Source organism: Bacillus rossius, chromosome 5 (assembly GCF_032445375.1).
Source record: "Bacillus rossius redtenbacheri isolate Brsri chromosome 5, Brsri_v3, whole genome shotgun sequence".
Lineage (NCBI taxonomy): Eukaryota > Metazoa > Arthropoda > Insecta > Phasmatodea > Bacillidae > Bacillus > Bacillus rossius.
The window spans coordinates 73,653,299-73,674,109 of NC_086333.1; the positions used below are offsets into that span (position 1 = coordinate 73,653,299).

The 20,811-nt window shown below is 35.6% G+C and overlaps 1 protein-coding gene and 1 non-coding gene across 2 annotated transcripts in view; one reads left to right on the top strand and one right to left on the bottom strand.

Annotated features, from left to right (window-relative positions):
• LOC134532389 (neuroligin-4, X-linked-like) overlaps positions 1-20,811 on the bottom strand; it is a 222,089-nt gene that overhangs the window by 98,914 nt on the left and 102,364 nt on the right. The gene's annotated exons all lie outside the window — the stretch shown is intronic.
• On the top strand, positions 16,427-16,510 carry Trnal-uag (transfer RNA leucine (anticodon UAG)). The gene has a single exon. It is a non-coding gene; the product is annotated as a tRNA-Leu (tRNA).

Below are 20,811 nucleotides of genomic sequence, written 5' to 3' on the forward strand. Positions count from 1 at the left end.
CAGATATGATGGTTATATATTAAGAATAAACAACAAGCACATACAGTTACGATTTCTTATTTTTTTTTTCGGTTTTTTCCAGATTTCACCTTTTAAGGGTGTGAAAAGGGAGTAAGTTATGTTTTATCATAAAAATTTCTTAGCTCCATAACTAATAAAGGTGGATGTAAGAAACTAAGCATAAATAACGTAAATAATTAATTATGTAGAGTTTTCTCATCTTTTTTTGTTATTCGACCCCAAAGCCAGTGAAAAAAGGGCACTTTTTTTTTAAAGTAGTAAATCATATATCCAAGCAAATTACGATGAAGGTAAAAACTGAGAAATAATAAGGTAAAATTTATGATTTAATATTATTTTTAAACCTTGCCATTTTTCTATATCCGATGTAAAAGGGGTGAAAAGAAAGTTTTATTTTTTATTTAAAAAAAGTACCTCTAAAGCTAATCAAGTGTGATGTAAGCATTGTAGTATTATTTACAGACACGCAACATGTACCTACTCTTTGTTACAAAATGCTGAAGTTCTATTTTTTGTACCTGGAATTTTAAAAGTAACATATTTTGATAAAATCAAACTTCATTTAAGAGTAGGAAATAATAAACTTACCACAACCTACCTTTTATTATTCAAAATAATTTTGAAATATCACCTTTTAAGTTGTAACAGGAGTTAATATTATTTTATAAAAAAAAATTGATTGTATAAAATTATTATTGGCAAAATTAATTTTTACTAAATATAAATATATTATAATAGTTTTGTAGTTCACATTTGCGGTTAAAAGAAAGAAAAGGCTTAAGTTTGGTTATTGTTTGGTTAGTAGGTATTGCCATATTTACTTATTTCTTAATTTTTACATTGGCATCCCTATGAGAAAAAAGGTGAGGGGTAAAAAATTTGGGGATTTTTTTAAGTTATAGTAAGTAAAATAAGAATCAACTAATATATCTTGTAATAAATTATATATCTGTATTTCATATTACAAATAAAGATGTTATTATTTTAAATACCCTTAAATAATGGGTGGTATTTGTAATAAGGTAAATTTATTAAAAAATTCTAAAAATATCTCTAACCATAGCAAATGAAAGTTTCAATGTAAACGATGGCATAAACTTTGTTAAAACAATTTAGGGGCTGATTTAAGATTTTTTTTTTTTAAATTGTCTAACTCATGAAATGAAAAGGAGGTAAGTGTGATTTCATCAAGGTAAAACATATCTTCAAACACTCTAAAGCAGAAGTTTTGAAATCAGATAGTTAAGCTATACTAAAAAAATATATATATATATATCCTACGCATATCTACTCCAAAAATATCATTCTTAAACGGTTATCTTAAGAAATATATATTTAATGCATCCGACAGTTTATTTTGTCAGATTATTCAGTAAAAATGTTTGAAATTATTCATATAACTTTTTTTAATGGTATGATTGTAGTAATAATCGGAAATTGTGCTAGCGAAGCCGTGGATTATTAGCTAGTAACATAATAAGAAGGAAGTTTCACTTCTGTCCTACGTTGACTCCACGGGGACTTTTTTTTTATATTTTTTTTTGTGTTAAGCTGATGGTACACGAGGAACCTTGAGTAGTTTCTGAACTGTGCGCAGCCACTCGAAGCTCCGCACGCCATTTTGCGGCGGATGCAGTCACGTCAGGGTAGCGTGCAGCCGGTCTGGCAGTTGAGCCGGGCGGCGTCAGGAAGGGGAAGCAATTTCCCAAAGGGGCCCCCAAGTGTTCCAGACCCAGAAACCAAGCAGCTCAAAGATCCGGAAATATCGCGAGATCGTTCGGCGCCAGGCTCAAATCCAGAGCAGTCAAATGAAACTGCGAAATTTTCCTTCTTCTAACCATACCGAACTCGTAGACGTTTCAACGAAGAATGCACATCAGTTAAACGAAGCGTTAATCGTATTTCCAAATAACTGTATCTTCGTAGGAACCACACCGGATTAAGTGTAACAATTTCTGTTTTTTTGTTTTGTTTAACAGGGTGAATATGGATGTGGAAGTAAAGTAAGTGTTTTTGCTGGAGAAGTTACCAGTTTTTTATTGTTGTGTTATAATCCAGGATTATTTTTGTGAACTCATGTTCGAAGAAATTCACTGCATACCTGTATATTTACGAATATCCTTAAATAAATTCTAACCAGTGGTTTGGGTAAATTTAAGACTGAATATTTTTTATACTAAAATGATCACAAATAAATAAAATATATATTTTACTCTTTCTTTTATTGTAACCTTTTTAATGTAGTTTATTTGATCATATTTATAGGAACAGAGATTTTAATGCATAAATATATGTTTATATATTAAAATTATACATATCCAGCTGTCTTTGACGTGGTGTTTTAAAAAAATAAGTCCAGCAAATATCCATTGATATAAGCCAACATGACAAATGTAAACTAGGTTATGTTTATGGACTGTAAACCTTTTTTTCAAGGTTCATCTTAAATCAGTTTAGATTATTCTAGATGGATGTAAGGCACATTTTAAAGCGGGCTTTCAGCTGGTCGCAGTTTCAAGGTCACAGTCGGGCAACGCGTACTTCGGGAGTTGAAGTTGAACAAACTCTCCGGGTCGGCCTGTGCAAGCGGAGATACTGCTGGAGATTTATTAGGAAGACTCTACCCCTTATTCTGCTCCTCCTTTTTCCCTCCTTTTCCCCTCCATCGCTAGCTACTGCTACCGTGACGTATCCAAGGGGGTTGGTGGAAGATATTCGGACGGGTGTTTCGGAGGGTGGATGTTCGCACGAGCGACTCGGGGGCCTTAAAAAGGGGTTGGGGTTGGGGGGGTTGAGGAAAAGGGGGTAGTAGGAAGGGGAAGGGGACTCGCGTAATAAATCTGGGGCGTCCCCAGGACAACCCTTTCCCTCCAACCCCCACCCCCTCCCCCACGGACCCACCCTTACACGAGACCAAAGCAATCGGATTAGCTATGGGACAACCCATGGATTTATGCGTGCATGCGGAAGGAAGAATTTATTCGCCCAAGCCCGGAATAGGGGTTTTCGGGGGGAGGGGAGGGTAGTTCGGGGTGTCGCCCGCATGACGGCAGGAATTAATTTCCATCACGCGCATCTGATACCGACGGAAGGTCGAATATTTCTTGGGCGCGGGAATATTTCCCCGTCTAACACAGCAGGCAGGCGGCGAGAAAGTTTCTTCGCAAGCGAACTTGTCTCTTAACACAAAAAATATTAACATGACTGCTATCAGAATCGCCTTTATTTTCTTCCCCGTTAACACATTACCGAGAAGTGACGCTGTTTATTATCAAGAGGCTTCGGGCACAAACTATTTGCAAGATTTAAGTGCGTGTTCATACATGTTGAAAGTAGCTTTAGTCATTTCTTCCGTCTTGAGTTTAGTATTTCAACTAAGTTTGCTCACTATTTTAAGTTTTTAAAACCTTATCGTGTTTTTAATTATAGTTCAAATTTATTGATACTGACACTTTTTTTAATAAAAATAGGTGGCTCAACACAAAAATAGTTGTGCCCTTGTTAAAGTACACATGGCCATTATAATGCGCGTTTGAAACGGCGGTGTTATTAGAAGAATAATGAGCTTTTAACAGCTCACATGGAAAGTATTTTTTTATTTATCTGTCGTATCTATTAAAATTTTTAAATATGAATTTCACACACTGTAATTTTTTGATATGGAACATGTATATTCATGCAAAATTATAGATATTTGTAAATTTGTACATTAACATGAAAACAACCGTACCACTACAAAATGGTTTCGCAGTATTATGCGTTCTGATTCTTACAGGGGTATTTATGCCTTATGTTGTTCCAAAACATCATATAGTTTAAGTTATTTGCAAACTGTTCCGTGAATACCTTGCCAGTATTAACTATGCACATTTTTAAGCATAAGAAAACCAATAGAGTCAAATGATTGAATATTCTTTTATTTTATAAATGCATTAAAAAAATTGTTTGAGTGAAACATTAATTAATATATAAAATTTTGCGCCTATTTTCGAAAGAAATTCTTGTTATTATCTCGAAAACTAAATCATACATGCAAAAACAACCATATGTGTGTTTTTGTACACGATTACATATCTTTCTTACAGTGTTCCAAACCTTGTTTTGGCAACTGGTTTCCAAAGGAATTTTTTGTATGAGTACAGAATTTTTTTCTGTTTATAGTGATCAGTTTATTTCTGTGTATAGTGACCAGTTTTTTTTCTGTGTATAGTGACCAGTTTCGTCTGTGTATAGTGATCAGTTTTTTCTGTGTATGTTGGTCAGTATTTTCTGTTTATAGTGATCAGTTTTGCTGTGTATAGCGATCAGTTTTTCTGTGTGCATGACCATTTTCATGTATAGTGATAAGTTTTTTGTGTATAGTGAACAGTTTTTCCTGTGTATAGTATCAGTTTTTTCTGTGTATAGTGATCGGTTTTTTGTGTGTAGTGTTCAGTTTTTTCGGTGTATAGTGATTAGTTTTTTTCTGGGTATAGTGATTAGTTTTTTTCTGGGTATAGTGATTATTTTTTTCTGTGTATAGTGATCAGTTTTTCCTATGTTAAGTGATTAGTTGTTCTGTTTATAGTGATCAGTTTTTTGTTTATATAGCGATCAGTTTTTTCGTAACGATCAATGAATTTCCCGTCCGCACAAAGACCCGGACACGAGGCGGAGTGCTGAACGGTTTCACACCACGAACTGCGTGACCGCAGCGTAGCTACTTCACGCCCCATCGCTTCCAACACGCATATTGGCGAGCAAAGGCGTTTAACGCGGGGGCCAGAAATTGGTTCCTGCGCAGATTAAACGCCCGCGCCACCGCAAATTCGCACAACGGCGACCAGCGCGGGAGGCAGTTATAGGCGCCGAACAAATCTGTGGGCCGATGCTATTACCCGTCGTCTCCGTCGGTTTTGTGGATAGTTAACCGCGGCGTAGTTGAACGTAGGGTTCGTATTGAACGCGGTGCGATGTGAAAGGCTTCGGAGCAAGCAATCCGAGAAGTTGGGCGTAACTGCAGCAGCAACCGCGAACTTCAGAGCCACAGCTGCCGCAAAGTACCTAGCGACGCAGATTGGTAATTCAATATCATGGTTTGCAGGATCACTTTTTCTTTTCAATAATGTCTGTGCATATAAACGCACTTTTTAGTTGATTTAAAACACTGAGTGGTTTCCATGGAAACTAAACATCAACACTGCCGAGCAAATATCGCAGGCTATCACGGCCATTATCTGGAGTTGCTTGGCTTCTGCGTTGTAGCCGCGTCGAAGCTGAAGATATCACCGACGTTTCGGTCAAAGTTGCAGTCACCATCATCAGGGAGCGGTTACTTTCAGTTACCTACCCAGCACGTAACTGCTCCCTGATGATGGCGACTGCAACATCGACCGAAACGTCGATTATGTCTTCGCCTTCGTCGCGGCTAAAACCCAGAAGCCATGTAACAACTCCAATATTCCCTGCCTGCTGTATGTCTTTAAGTTAATTGTAGGATGATAAATTAATTATTTGTGGTGTATGAAATCAATGTAATTACGTCAAATTTATTTTAGGAAATAAATCTGGATTAAATTTTAATTTTAAGCGTTTAACACTTTATGCATTTTTTAAAGTTGGTTCTAACAAAAGATTCACGAAGCCAAAAGAAGGTCGCCGTTGAAGGAATGTGTGTCTGTGATTTATAACTAGAGACCTGAAAAATTCGCGGGTTCATTTCGTGTTATGCTAAAATTGAAATAATTATACCTTAGTGCTGCTTCTGTCATTGGTTCACTGTTAATCTGGAGGACTGCGGGGCCAATTAGAGACCCTCGCTCATAGAAGTGTCGAATCACAGGCCACCCAGTCGAGACGACTCGCAAGTCAGCAGCCAATGAACAGTTGGCTTTTGGCCGAGTGTGTAGAGGATATTGGAGTCTGTCCTGGAGGTCATTGAACCCGTGAATTTTTCGGGTCTTTATTTATAACATACTAGTTGATGTACCCGTGTGTTCTTACAGAAGGCTACAAATAGAGCACTATCGCACTACTCATTAAGCGAGGAGGGGGGTGAAATATCTAGAGTGCAGCTACAGTGACTCTGTGTACCTATCCTAGCTATTAAATCATGTTTATTGCAAAACAAAAACTTAGCTCTTTGTATACGAAACGGGGTAGGAGTAATTTAGTGAATGGAACGAAAGTCCAATAGAACGTAAATGCGTATTCACGGTGCTGACATTTGTGGGGATGACGCAAACCAAAGTTCATAGAGACAAAGTTAAACATTATATTATTTACTGTGTAATGTAATCTTTCATGATGGGCACTATCTTAAAAAAAATACTTCTCGAAAATCAAATAAAAAACCGGGATTTAGTATTTTTTTTTGTGTTTTTCGCTTTTATCGGAGCCGTTTCATTTTAATGTTTAACTATTTTGCTCTGCAAATCGAATGACTCGATAGTCGACGTAGCTAAACAGGCAGCGAATTATAGTGGAGGGTGCGGAAACTACGTATGATTCGCGTCTAGAAATGTAGTAGAAAAACAAATTTTATTATATTTATTACGCTCGGGAATATTTTAAAGAATTCTACGTAACACAGTATTTTTTGTAAAAATTATAAGTTTGTTTTCAACATGAGCACACGTTAATTTGCTCGTCATCGGGGTTAGATGCTACACATCTCTGGCGAGTACTGAAAGACTCGGTGACAATTTAAAATTGGTTGTCTCTAAAGTCGGTTTACGGACAATAGTTTAACGTGACAACGTTTTAAAAAAACATCGATGAAATGATTGCATACTTTTATGAATAAAATTGAATCATTTATTTTAAATGAATTATCACTATTTTGTATGGATACAAAGAAGGAGTGAAATGAAATCTACAATTTAATTGATAAATTTACTTTTATTTTCACTCATTAATTCAAATATGTTTATTACTTTAACGAAGAAATTATTTTAACTATAACTTTTATACATGTTCGCTATTTAACGTCTTCCAATCTGTGTTATTCTGTTCAGAATGGGACGATGATAGGAAAAGTAGGAAACGAATGGGAGTGTTTCAAGTTGAATGTGCCTCGAAAAAGTCAAATCGATGGTTGTTCCAATCGAGTGGAAGAGAGATAGATGCGGCGCAAGCGTACAATGAGCGTAACGGGACACAGCGTAACGGGACAATGTGTGTAACGGGGCAATGAGTCATCTTTTTTCGTGCGTGCATCCGGTGTTCATCGATTTATTAGACGTTTTAATGTCAAAAATATTTTAAATATACTGTTATCAGTCTGTGAGTGACTGCCACGGTAATTAAGTTCACCTCTGCCTCTCCAAACTGGTGCAACCCTGCTCTTCCTTATTTCGTACACCACTGTCCCTCCACGTGGGTCCACCGCACAACCTTGATTTTAGATCTATGCCTGTCCTCATTGTTGCGTCACTGCCAATCCTTGTTGTGACGTCACTTGCCGTCCTTTTGTTATGGATCCGCTGCCACTGCCCCTCCTTGGAGTACGCCACTGCTATATTTCACGAGCTTGTGCCTTCCGCACCCCAAATAAAAGTAATGCTATTTTGAATTTTGAAATATTATGAAACAAAAAAATATAATTGACATTTAGAATTATGGGAATAAGTACTTCAAATTTTAAATATTTGATCTTGGATCAAAAAAGTTAAATTTTTTAAGAACAACTTTATTACACAATTATTATTGCTTGTGTTAAGAACGAATTAATAATTCACACAAAAATACCACAGAAAGAATCAAAATATTTATCTGCAGTTTCAAATGTATTTCAAAATAAAACAATTTTTAAAAATACCACACACGACTGCTGTAGTGAAATGAATACACTGTTAAAATAAATTTGCCGTAAAAAAACATTTTCAATTTACACAAACATGTTGACGATGGACCAGCAAATAGTCTGACAGTTTTTTCCTACTAAAAGTCTTGCGCGGAATATTGTAGAGCTAGGAACTTATAGAAATTGAATTTTAAAAAGTATTTTAAAAAACGCTTTGAGAATATATGTACCGAATTCCGCGGCTTTAGACCTCTCCGGCTTGAAATACAGACAGGTAAACTCTCTCCTTTAGTATATGAAATAAAGCAGATTTTAGCGTTATGTCTTTTTGCTTTTTACACCATGGGTTAACTTCACAACAATTAAATTAAAATTATTACTTTTTCTATCATTTGTCATACAAGTATACGATACAATAAATATGTTGTTATAAAAGTATTTCTTCATATATTAGAGTTAAATTAATAAACCATTATTTTAGTAAATGTTATATTATATTTTATCACTTAATGTTCAACGAACTTAACACTTAAAAAAACTTTTGAAACCAACGTGCTTATAATATAAAGTAGTCACATCGGTAAACTCTCTTTAGGTAAATATATTATATTTGGCAGGTGCTTTTGCAAATATTTATAATTTGAGAGCTAAATATTTTGACGCTATTAATAAACAAAACATAAATATACGTATTATCGGACTAGACTATAATTTATCAGTTATTATTTATTCAATTAGATATCAGATGTTCCAGTTTGAATGTTTCTTGAAGCATCTGTCAAAACGATGTCACCTTTACTTAAATAAAGACTACGTTTACATCAGCACTTTATATCAGTATAATACAACACATAGATGGGATATATTTTAATTTTATTTATACATTAGAAAGAGACGACAAGTATGTGTATGTCTGAAAGAAGTTTTCATTTAATGTTTTAAACTGTGTTTATGGAATATGCAAAGTACAGATCGACATCGCAATATACAAATAATTAAATTAACTTTTTGCGTACTAGTCATAGGTTGAATTTTGTTGTACAGATGTAAAAATATCACAACTACTGACACATGCTACCTGAGGGGTTAGGGGAATAGGGGGTTGTAGTATCCGAGGACGCCCATGCCCGAAGGAAAAGATGTGGGGGTTGGCTGTCCCTTCCTTCTAGCTCTCAGAAAAGGAAAAAAATATATATAACGTATTTATGTGTTTATCTTTCAAAGAAAATTATTTAAAAGTCAGTATTACGTAGAAGTGGTTCCACACTAAAATATATTTATATAGAGTTTTCTACATTCGTCTTTCACCATTCGCCTTCCAAAATATTAAAAATTATCTGTACCCTTATATCAAGGTCTCCGCTACAAACTTTTATATGGTGCCCTTAGTAGGCTCTGATACGTAGCAACTATGCCATCACACACATTTATTAGAGCCGACCTCCATAGCTCAATGTAACAGCGCCAAATTTTGGTGCGATGGTTTTTCGATTCGAGTCCTTTATAAAGAACGGGTGTATATTTGTATGGTCTGAAATTGTTTTCAAGTTTGTAAACGACAACAAATCTGCCAGTAAAATACGCATATAAATGCTAAATAACGAGACAGTAAAAAAATTATTGTTTAGAACTTCTGACTGTTTAGAAAAAAATTCTTGATGATAATTATTCTTCCTGAGTTTTGGACTGAATTTTGGGTTGTCCTTTCTCGTTTATATGGCGGATGGCAATGGCAAATCATTGCAGAATCCTCTCATCAGTTAGTGTTCCCTAATAACGCCTTATCAGTGAATGGGAATTTTAACAATCATTTGGGATGAACAACGAATCATTATCGTAATCGCATTTGCTTGTTAAGTAATTCATTTAAAGATCTGATTCCAACTACAATTGGTAAGAATATTTTGACAGTTGAAAATAATAATTGAAGCATGGACAGTGTTCAATTCTTCATTCAAAAACATCTTAAAATTAAAAATACATTCCTGCCTGGAAGCTGGAGCTAACAGATAGCTCTATAGTATAATCACAGATAAAGGAAATGGAAAGATTGCATATTTTTTTGAATTCAAGAACATTTCAGTCTTTTATGAATAACATAGTATTTAAACATTAGAGGACTAGTAAAGTATGCGAAAAAGTTATTTCCTTTTGGAATATTTCTTTACATTAAATATTAAAATTACTCTTTTAAAGATGAGACTTTCACGCAAGTTACCAGACATGCTGGCCCTCTGTTTGCATTATATTTTTCCACTTGAAAAAGAAATATTTCGTCACTTTGTGAATTTTCTAGCTTGTATTTTTTATTTAAAGGAATAATCTTATAAAAAAATTAGGACTTCGCTTTGTGTAAATTTTAAATAAAATATTTATAATATATTTTATTTAATTTTTTGCCCCTATAATAAAAGATATTAATAAAATACCCATTTATTATCCTACCACAAAGATTAATATATCAAAGAATTCCAAAAGACAGAAGCAAATTTCTTAAAACATAGCGCATGATTTTCATACTGTAGAATGTAACACACCAGTAGACTTTTTTGAAACCATTTTCTTATTTAAAAGATAAAAATATTTTGTTATACTTCAACGTCAAATTAATATCAACAAAAACAGTTATACGTAAATGAAGAGGTAGTTAGTTATTTTCTTGAGAAATATATATTTTTGTTAATAAAGTTTTTTTTATTAATTTAATGCACTTCAGAAATATTTGTGAAGTTTAAGACTATAAACACGAAGTAAAATTAACAACTTGTGCAAGAATAGGTAACTCATAACTTAATTACCATAAAAAAATATTAATAACCTTTTAAGTTTATAAAAAAATGGAATTTAACAAAAATATTGGGTCACGTCTTAAATCCCTAAACATAACTGGTGATTCGGTTGCAAGCGCGACTTGTTTACAATAATTATCAGTTTTGATTCCAAACTCTACAACCGGGGGTTAATTTATCATTTATGTTGAATGCGGATAAATACGTAAGACGTAAACTCTTCTTGGCATTAAAAACCCTGTACAAATTACTTTCTTTTCACGTATGAAAAACTCACTGAACTGCTAGTATTGAAGAGTGTATTAGAATGATTTACACATTTTCAAAGCCAACACTTTATTATTATTTTTAAATTACAACTTATTTTGGAGATCATTAGTCCCAATAGCACGTGTTGTACTTACACGTGTGTCAACTCAGTTAACTGAAGATTAACTTTAGAAATTTTCAATTCCTGCGCAACGTTAAATTTATTACTCGAAAAGTGTTACCTAGGAAATTTTATTGCCTACTTTGTTCTAATTTTAACTGTTAAAGCTCACGATAAATAAGAAAATACCATAGCTCCTTACAATTTTTTCGACTGTTCAATAAACCAAAATACGTGTAAGGATATTCAAAGAACGAATATTAAAATTTTCCAAAATATTCTAATCAAAAATCTTACGTCATTCAGCTTATTTCGTGTTCTGCGAGTTCATATACAATTTCTCAACTAATGTACGATGTGCGAAACATCACTGCTAAAATCTGGTGGCATTTAATGTCCACAAAAAAATAATTAATGTCATTAAATGAGGTCCTGGCTGTAGAATTGATGATAATGCTAGTAACATAAAAACGCATTCGGGAAGACTCGGAAGGCTACCAGAGACGTCAAACCCGTTAACTCTGGTGTGTAAATCTCGGAAGGACTCTTTGTCACGGAATCGGGATTGTGGGGCGGTTCAGGTCCTGTGGGTGAGGTCACCGTCGCTTGCAGCCGGCGTCGTGTACAGCAGGACAAGGATGGGAGGAGCTCCGAGGACCTGCCGAGGAAGGAAGAGGCAGGAGGTGGAGGTACAGAGGCGCCCTCGTGACCGCAAGAGGGGTACTGGAGGGGAGAGGAAGTTCCGGCAGATTAATCCTCTCGCCGCGGCCAAGAATAGCAAGGCAGCTTCCATCTCCGTTCATCAGGCCCTGGACCGCCGCTACAACCCCCTTCTCCAACCCTCCAACCCTGAACTCGAGGACCGAGGAGGACAGTAAAAGGCAGCGGGCATTCCGCCGCGTCGGAAACTTTACGACCTCTGGGGGGGCCGGCGCTGGCGAAATCCTCCTCAGACGGACTGGTCGCTCCGTGATTCCTGCTCCGTGGCGAAGCAGGGGAGGTGATTGGAAGACGGGGATGAGAGATGGGCTCGTTTCTCTCCTGTCCGCGGTGCTGGCGAGCTCGAACGCACCGCGCCAAAGTGTGGAAACTCGCTGCCATGATCGACTTACGTCCGTCCCTCTTGCAATCTCGCGCGAGTTTATCATCACTCGACTCCTCTATTGACAATAGGTTGTGTCCAGGGGCGCAACAACAGGTGGGGGGGTGGGCAAGGGTATTTTGCTCCCCCCTCCCCCCCCCCCCCACCCTCTGAAACCTTGAAGTGGTGGCAAACGGGGGCAAAGAAAGTGCTGTGTAATCAATTTTTAGATAATAAAACTGCTTTAATAGCACCATTTTCCACCTTGAAATACAAATTTCCCCGGGGGAGGACCCCCGGACCCCCCGCTTCAATAGGGGGGATCGATGATTCTTTATAAAAAGGTATATTGCCCCCCCCCCCCCTTTGGAAATTTAGTTGTTGCGCCCCTGGTTGTGTCAGATGGCGAGCACTCTAGTGAAACGCAATGACGATCACAGGCGGATATTTTAAATAATAATAATAATTTAAACCCTTCATAATATACAGAAATAATTTATATCGCAACGACCTTAATTTATTACTTTACATTACTTTTAAAACTGTTAAAAAATGTTTTAACACAAAAAATATATTAAAATAACTCTACAAATATGTCATTTATAAACATTGCAGTTATATATCAATATACTTTTACTCCTGTTGTGTTATTTGACGCACGTCTTCCCAAGACATGGCATGCTTATTAAAGGAAAGATTATAATAAATAAGGAATTTTAGCAAGGCCGATGATTAAAAAGCAATGATAGTTAGTAATTTTGTTAAAGTTGAAAAAACCAATCCCCATTTTATATCATTCGTTAAAATGCAAGTGTTAAAATAAGATATCTAGCTTTCAAATGGAAATTACATCATGAAATGTCAAAATAAGATATAGAATATTAAATTTTACAAAAATTTATCTCACTAAGTAGTTTTCGACAAAATTATAAAATTAAATATATTCCTAAATTGTTTATAATTAATGTTACACATTTCAGGAAAGTGAATTGAATGTGTAACTTTCTTCGTAAACAGGACATAATTTATAAATAAATTTATTTTTTCTATTTTTAACTTATAATTGTTTCATACTTTAAATACCGTTAAATTTTTAATGTGTAGCTATGTGTAAAAATTTGTTTGTAATAAAATAGTTAATATAATTTTTAAAGTTTGTTTGTAGTGTTTTCAACGGGTCATTGCAGCTGGTTTATAGATCTATTTTCCGGAAATATTGTTGCTTTTTTTTCAATTAACCTCTTGCTCTATAAACAAATTACACTTTTATAAGAAAATGAATTCCATTATGAATCAAACAACTGAATACAACGACCTGTCAAAAACATAATTTAAAAAAAAAAAATCTACTATGTTAGTTCTGACAACCACAAGTGCTCTGCCCTTTACAAATGATTTACCAAACAAGGAAATTTTCACATAAGACAATTTTCATTCCAGAAAAACGTATGATACAGTGCAATGAAACTATTAAAATTTTTAATTCCTAACAAAAAATTAGAAACATTAAACTCTAAGATTTCTCTTTAAGAGAACCAAAAATCAAATTTTGCTGCATATATTCTGATTTATATTTCGCATGCTTACTGTAGTTACTTTACACTTTTTAAATAATGATTTCTTAATAAAGGCAAATTGCACAGATTACTTCCCCTAATGTTCCTGATATTTTGTTGGTTTCCAATGGCACTATGACACCGATAATCTGAACGAAAATCATGTATAACAAATTTTATATATGTTCATTATTATGAAAATTAAAAACTCCAAAAACTATGAAATTTAAATGCATTAATTGGGATAGTTTACATTTTAGAGCTACAGAAATGCCCAATTCACGGTATTTTTGGTCAGACTCCACAATTGGATGAATAGTCAGTTTAATGACTGTGTTCGTTGGCTGCCATCACATTTTCTCCTTCCATCCTTAATCACGCATGATTTTGTGAGACGTTTATCAATGAGTACTTAAGGAGAAGTAAAATAACCCGTATTACAATGAAATTTGTCTTTTCAGTGTAAAAACCTTCGCAATATACTGTCACCAAACAATGTGAGCTTTGCAGGTCACCAAATTTAGCATGTTTATTGAACAGAATAATTCTGTACCCACATTTCCGTGGCTTTGTCACTGGATGCACTGTGAGCCAGCTGTATCGTCTTCCAAATTTCTGGACTTTCCTGTAAATAAACGTTGGGAAGGCCTCCCGAATATGCGCAGCCTGTGCGAATACTAGATTTGTGATGCGAAGCGGATATCAAATCAAATGTTAAAAATATATTCGCGAAGTCGATTCGAATTCCGGATTTTGTTCTGGGTAAAGCTGCAATACAATTGTTTTATTAAATACAGCATTGACGTAAAGACCAGTTGTTTAACATTTGTAATTTTAAACCTGATTAATTACGGTACTAGGTATAACATCATTAAATAAAAATTATAAAATAACCATCCATAATATTAGTATTGCACATTCATAAAATACAACGGAGTGACACCTATTGGTTTTTTTAAAGTAACGAAATTTATTCAAGCAAAATACATAAAAAACAAAGAAAAAATATTTTCATTCAAAGTGTTTTGAAGCTTTGCAACAAATGCGAAGCTTCAAAACAGAACGCATGGCTTTGCATCACAAATCAATCGAACAGCAAATTTCCTGGCCAAGTCAAATCGAATATTTAAAAAAAAAAGTGCTTCGGTTGATTCGCTTAGTCGCAGCATCGCACAGGCCTGGTATTCGGAACCCCGATCTTCCCTTCATCCTCCTCCGACCTCCGATTGCAAGGGCGATTCCCATGCTCGACCCGATTCCAGCGGATGCAGGCACGGGCAAACATCGACCTCGCCCCCCCTCCCTCTCCCTTTTCGACATTCCCGAAACCTCGAGACACTCTTGGCATGGGAACGTTCGGGAACTCTTGCATCTGCCTCCACCCATCAGCTCCCCAAACACCTCCCCTCGAACACTTTTGGGATCTCGCACAGGACCCCACCTCTTGTCTCCCACCAGTCACCCCAATTCCTTGCAACCCCCCCCCCCCTTTCCATCCTCTACCCCAGCCTTTTCACCAGCTCCAAATTGGAAATTCTGATCAGATCAAAGGATCATCAGTCTTGTCGTGGACCCGACGGCGAACGGGAAGATAGTGCGGACGGACGCTGTGCCTGGAGGGAGAAGGGAGGGGGGGAGGGAGAGAGACGTGCGTCACTGCGGAGGAATCGAAAACACTTCCGGAATTAAAACCCCTCACACACACACACACACACACACACTTTTTTTTTCCACCCCACTCCTCTCCCGAAAATTCTCTCCCGAGGGAAGGTCCATCTCGCGCCTGCTGAACATCGGAGCTGGAATTTCCGCGCAAGGGGGATCACCACATTCGGCTGGCGCTTAATAAAACGCGTTCCTTGTTGCGAGACGGGCTTGTACGTAGTCTGAGTGTTTAGGAGGTTGCATCCCATTTCATGCCATTTTACACGTTTTACACGGTTGCACGACACTGTTAGATATTACAGTCAATTTACGGACTTTTCAACAAAGACTTCTCTTCAAATAAACGAAGAGTTCTTCGTTATTTAAGATAACTGTATCTTCGTAGAAGTTACATTATGTTTAAAGTGAATATATTTATTAAATGTTTTTTTGGTTTAAAAAAGGGTAAACGCTCATGTAGAAGATATAAGTGTGTTTTCGAATGAGTTCTGATAGTTTTTAATTTCTTTAATACAAACATACCAATATTTATATTGTGGATTCATTTCCTAAGTAAGTGAAAGTTATACATGTAAAGTTACGAAGATAACGGTGAATTTGAGAGAATAAGTGGATTTTTTAAACCGGGGTCCATTGTAAATTTAAGGTGAATATCTTTAACAGTGGAGTTGACGTTTTGAGTAGCTTAAATGTCACAAAATGGCATAAATGTATGTATATTGTTTGGATTCCATAGGAGCCTAAACTTTACTGATTATCTAGCCCTTTTGTTTCGTTAATTTTATTGTTTGTGAGCGTTTGGCTAGCTGCAAAATTTTTTTTTAACATTATTCTATAGTTTTATAATTAAGAATAAATATTAAATTATGGTACTGTATTTTATTTTTAATATAATTTACAAGATATACTTCTAAATTAAAAAAATATATTTATTTTACTGAGATTATTTTGTTTATTTATTCAATATCCTGAAAATTTTCACGTGGAAAAATAACTTGAGCTAATAAAACATGTAGTTTTTGACGATTTATATTTTAGAACTATTTCTTGAAGAATTACTACAAATGGGACATTAGTGAAATTGAAAGCGAAGGTTTAAAAGGCTTCAAATGAAACTGCTATGTACATTAAAAATATAAAACAATAAGAATTCTGGTGTAAGTCAGGATGGCCGAGCGGTCTAAGGCGCTACGTTTAGGTCGCAGTCCACAGCTGTGGGCGAGGGTTCGAATCCCTCTCCTGACATTGGGTCTTTTTTACGTGCTGAATGTGTGAGACAAACATAAGTATTTTTTTTAACATAGGTCGCCAAATCATGAAGGACATTGCCAAATAGGTTCTTTGTAATATTTTTAAAACTAGCTGCCCGACCCGGCTTCGCACGGTTGTATTAATGGGGGAAAAGATGAGACCAAATATCTTATTTACAGTTATAATAAATGAAATAAAATTTAAAATAATGAAACTTAATACAATGCTTTGTAATGTACCGAAGAAAAAACGAATAGCACCGATGGTTTCCCGACTCTCGAGCACGCAACGTTGTCATGGAGACGAAGTACCCACTGTTTCCCGGGCTTAAACACCAATCAACATTGATAATCAGTTTATTATTTATTATAAATTATTAAGACTATTAATCGAAATAAAAACTATCCTATCCCTCAAGTTGGAAAAAATTACACATAAATGCCAATTTTCATCGAAACCGGTTGACTTGGTGAAGAGTTCACTGGAAACAAACATCAGGACACTGGATTTATGTATATAAGAAGATGTCCTGTTGACTTTTTCTCAAATTATTTAGTGATCAAGATGAAACTTCATAGTGTTGATCTATCTGACAACTTAGCTCCAATTTTGTGCCAAACGGAAAGCTATTTCAATAATACTTTAAAGAATGGTTCACCTCATTTTTTTTTAAATTTCTCTGAAAAGTATAAACAACGATTTTATGCCGTTTGTATGACATGCAATATTTTGCGGATTGAAAATATGAAAAATTATGTGTAAAAATATCATTTTTCATAATATTTTGTATATAAATATTTATAGTAATAATATAACTAAGCTATTTATTGCTACCAAGCAGTTAAATGAACGTGCACTTTAGCTTCGGAAATTTCCGGAATAAATTTTGTAAAATTGAATAATCATAAGACAATAACATCGCAAATTTAAAATACCTATAATTTATTACCCAGAAAAACTGTTGAAACATACATGGCGTCAAAGTTATTTAACATTTTGTTGGTTCTCTAAAGCATTACAGACGTGGTGGTATCTTCTTAGGTATTTTTTAAACTTAAAATTGCAGTCCAATCGATACAATAAAACAATAACATCCAATATTTTAAAACACTTATTATAGCGCTAAGTTTATGTATGTATATTTTGTTTTGCTTCAACGACAGAAAGCAGTCTGTAAATAATTCCCATTAACATATCTCAAACTTATAAAGCTGTTTCAACATTAAAGATTTAACAGTAAAAATGTAACCTCGAATTTTTATTCAACATGGCGTCGAATATATTTAGGCTAACAATTTTTTTTTCTCTATATATGTAGTATGACGAACATTGCGCTATGCCTACATTTCAAAGGTAACTCAAGATTGTTAAAATTATAGTGTGTATAATTTAAGTTGTTAATATTATTTTACGGCTCTAAATTATGACATTTAGGTTTAAAGTAATGCTTTGCTCTTATAAAGTTTGGTTTGGAAAACAAATACGTTTGGTATGATTCCTGATGTTCACGAAAGTTACTGTATACATGTTTACGTTGCTACACGTGTGTCCGCCATCTTTTTGACAGATTTCCGCTCATCGACTTCCATTTCACTATCACGAAATCACTTCTACCAAATGCCCCTATTCCGAGAGCTAAGATGATAATACATTTAAAAAAAAAACTGGATTTTTAAAAAAAATAATTAGATGTCTGTAAAGTCGGTTTACAGACGATAGTTTAACGTGACAACGTCATAACAAAACATTGATGAAATTATTGCATACTTTTATGAATAAAATTGAATAATTTTTATTGAATTATCATTATTTTGTATGGATACAAAGAAGGAGTGAAATATAATCTACAATTAATTTGATAAATTTTCTTTTATTTGTACTCATTAATTCAAATATGTTTATTACTTTAACGAAGAGATTATTTTAACTATAACTTTTATACATGTTTGCTATTTAACTTCTTCCAATCTGTGTTGTTCTGTTAAGGATAGGACGATGATAGGAAAAGTAGGAAACGAATGGGAGTGTTTCAAGTTGAATGTGCCTCAAAAAAGTCAAATCGATGGTTGTTCCAATCGAGTGGAAGAAAGATAGATGCGGCGCAAGCGTACAATGAGCGTATCGCGACAAAGCGTAACGGGTAAATGTGCGTAACGGGACACTTTTTCGTGCGTGCAGCCAGCGTTTATCGATTTAATAGACGTTGCCACGTCAAAAAAAAAATTCTCTGGCAGTGCGAAACCTGTTGAAGCATGCATTCGCGATTGAAATGGGGTTTTCCGCGTCCCGGTAAACAATATTCAATCGTTGACAGACGCCACGTCCTAACTGAACGCCTGCGACGCTTCCCCGTCTTCGCAGCTCGGCTGAACGTCAGCTCTGACTTCGCGCTGCCGTTGATTCCCGTCGCCGAAAGTACGATAAAAAAATATAAATAAACGTGAATCGTATCTGCACAACCAGAAAAGCAAAAAAAAAAAAAAAAAAAAAAACTCGAAAATCTGCGGTTGTTTCGTGGCGTACGACCGTTTTCCAAGACTGGCACGTGTTGCCAAACTTCTTCCCTATTTTTTATTTTTATTTATTTTTCGTCCCTCAAATTCTCGGAGAACTGCTCCCTGCAGCCGTGAGCTTTTTCTCCACCAGAACCCTTCGTCGTTTCACGCTCGGCATACCAGCCTTTTTCTTCTTCGCCCGACGACATCTCCACGCAAACACCCAGGGTTCTCAAACATAGCGCCCCGCGCAAGGCTGGGTTCAGAAATCGCGCAAGAAAGGCAACGAAGACGCAACAGCGCATAACGCAACCAACTAAACAAAGTCACAGTCGTTTACAAACCACGCAAGCCGCAAGGCGTCACCAACTTAACCTATTTTATTTTAAAATTATTGAAAAAGTAATTTTACACCGCGCTTTTATTGTTAGTAAATATTTATCAAGAAAACCAAACATATTCTCAAAAATTATATTATAAAATCAGTTATTTTTACCACTTTGTAAGTTAAAAATAGTGAACAATCGAAGAATTTTAATTAAAAGAACATCGCGGGGACACAACTTCTGCGTCTTTAAAAGCTTTGCGGAACATTTCTCATCAGATATGTCTTTCGAAAACGCAAGTCGAAACGCAAGGAAGTTTATAGATGAACAATACTTGCGTTTTGCTATTGCTCCTCGCGTATTTTATAAAACCGGTACTTTAGAATGTGATTTTTGAAGATTTTGTCTCTCGGGCTTTTGCGTTTCTTGTGTAGTTTATAAACCCGGCCTTTGACCCTTCCTACAATGTCACGGAAACAGAGACGGATCTCACGAAAAGAGTTTCTTCAATAGCGCTCAGACGTAGAAGGACCTTTAAGGATTAGCTCGGCACTGCTGGGCTCGTCCGTTTACGTTACTCCGTGCGACCAAGAGAAGACGAGTAATCGGTTGCCATAGAAGCCATGTTTGTTTAGGTTCGAAATACGTTAAAAATTGTTCCAAGTACGAGAATATATAGTTTTCTGTTATTACTTTGTCGTTTATTTAATTCTGTGTGTAAATTATTCCTGTGCTATGACCGCGAAGCAAAATTAATTAATTTTTTTTAATTAAATTTTTATTTTGTAACCTTAAAATGCAATTGCATTAATTGCTTTTTTTGTTTTTTGTTTTTTAACTTTTCCAAGCATTGTGGAAGCAGCAAACGTGATAGTGAAATGTTCAGGGGGATCCGTCTCCGTGCACGTGATACGTAGAGACCTACAAAATTCGCGAATTCATTCCGTGATAGGCTAGAATTCAAACACATATACCTCTTAGATAATTTTGCTATTTACTTACTGTTCATCTTGGGGAATATTAACCAATTATAAACCCTCAAGCAAAGAAGAATCGAATCACTGACAAGCCAGTTGAGAAGACTTTACAAGTCAAAAACCAATGAACTTGAGTTATTTGCCCAGTGTACAGGAGTATGTGCAGTCTATTCTGAAGGCCATCGAAACCGCGAATTTTGCAGGTCTCTAGTGATACGTCTCCGTTCCCGTGCTATTGTGAACCCGACCTTGGTTCCTGGAGAGCGACGGGATTCCACTCGGGAAAGGGAGTCAGCGAGGCTTAACTTCGGAACAGTCGCTGACACGACGCCACTCAAAGTGAAAAGCGCCACGTCGCTTTCGCTTCGGTGGAAAGAGTGCGTGGAGCGGAAGATGACGGAGAAAAACAAATATTTTCGCGTTGATTTCCAGACGAGCCTGCGTCGAAAACTTATCTTTATTCGCTACAACGTAATTTTTTTTTTTTGTAAATGGAA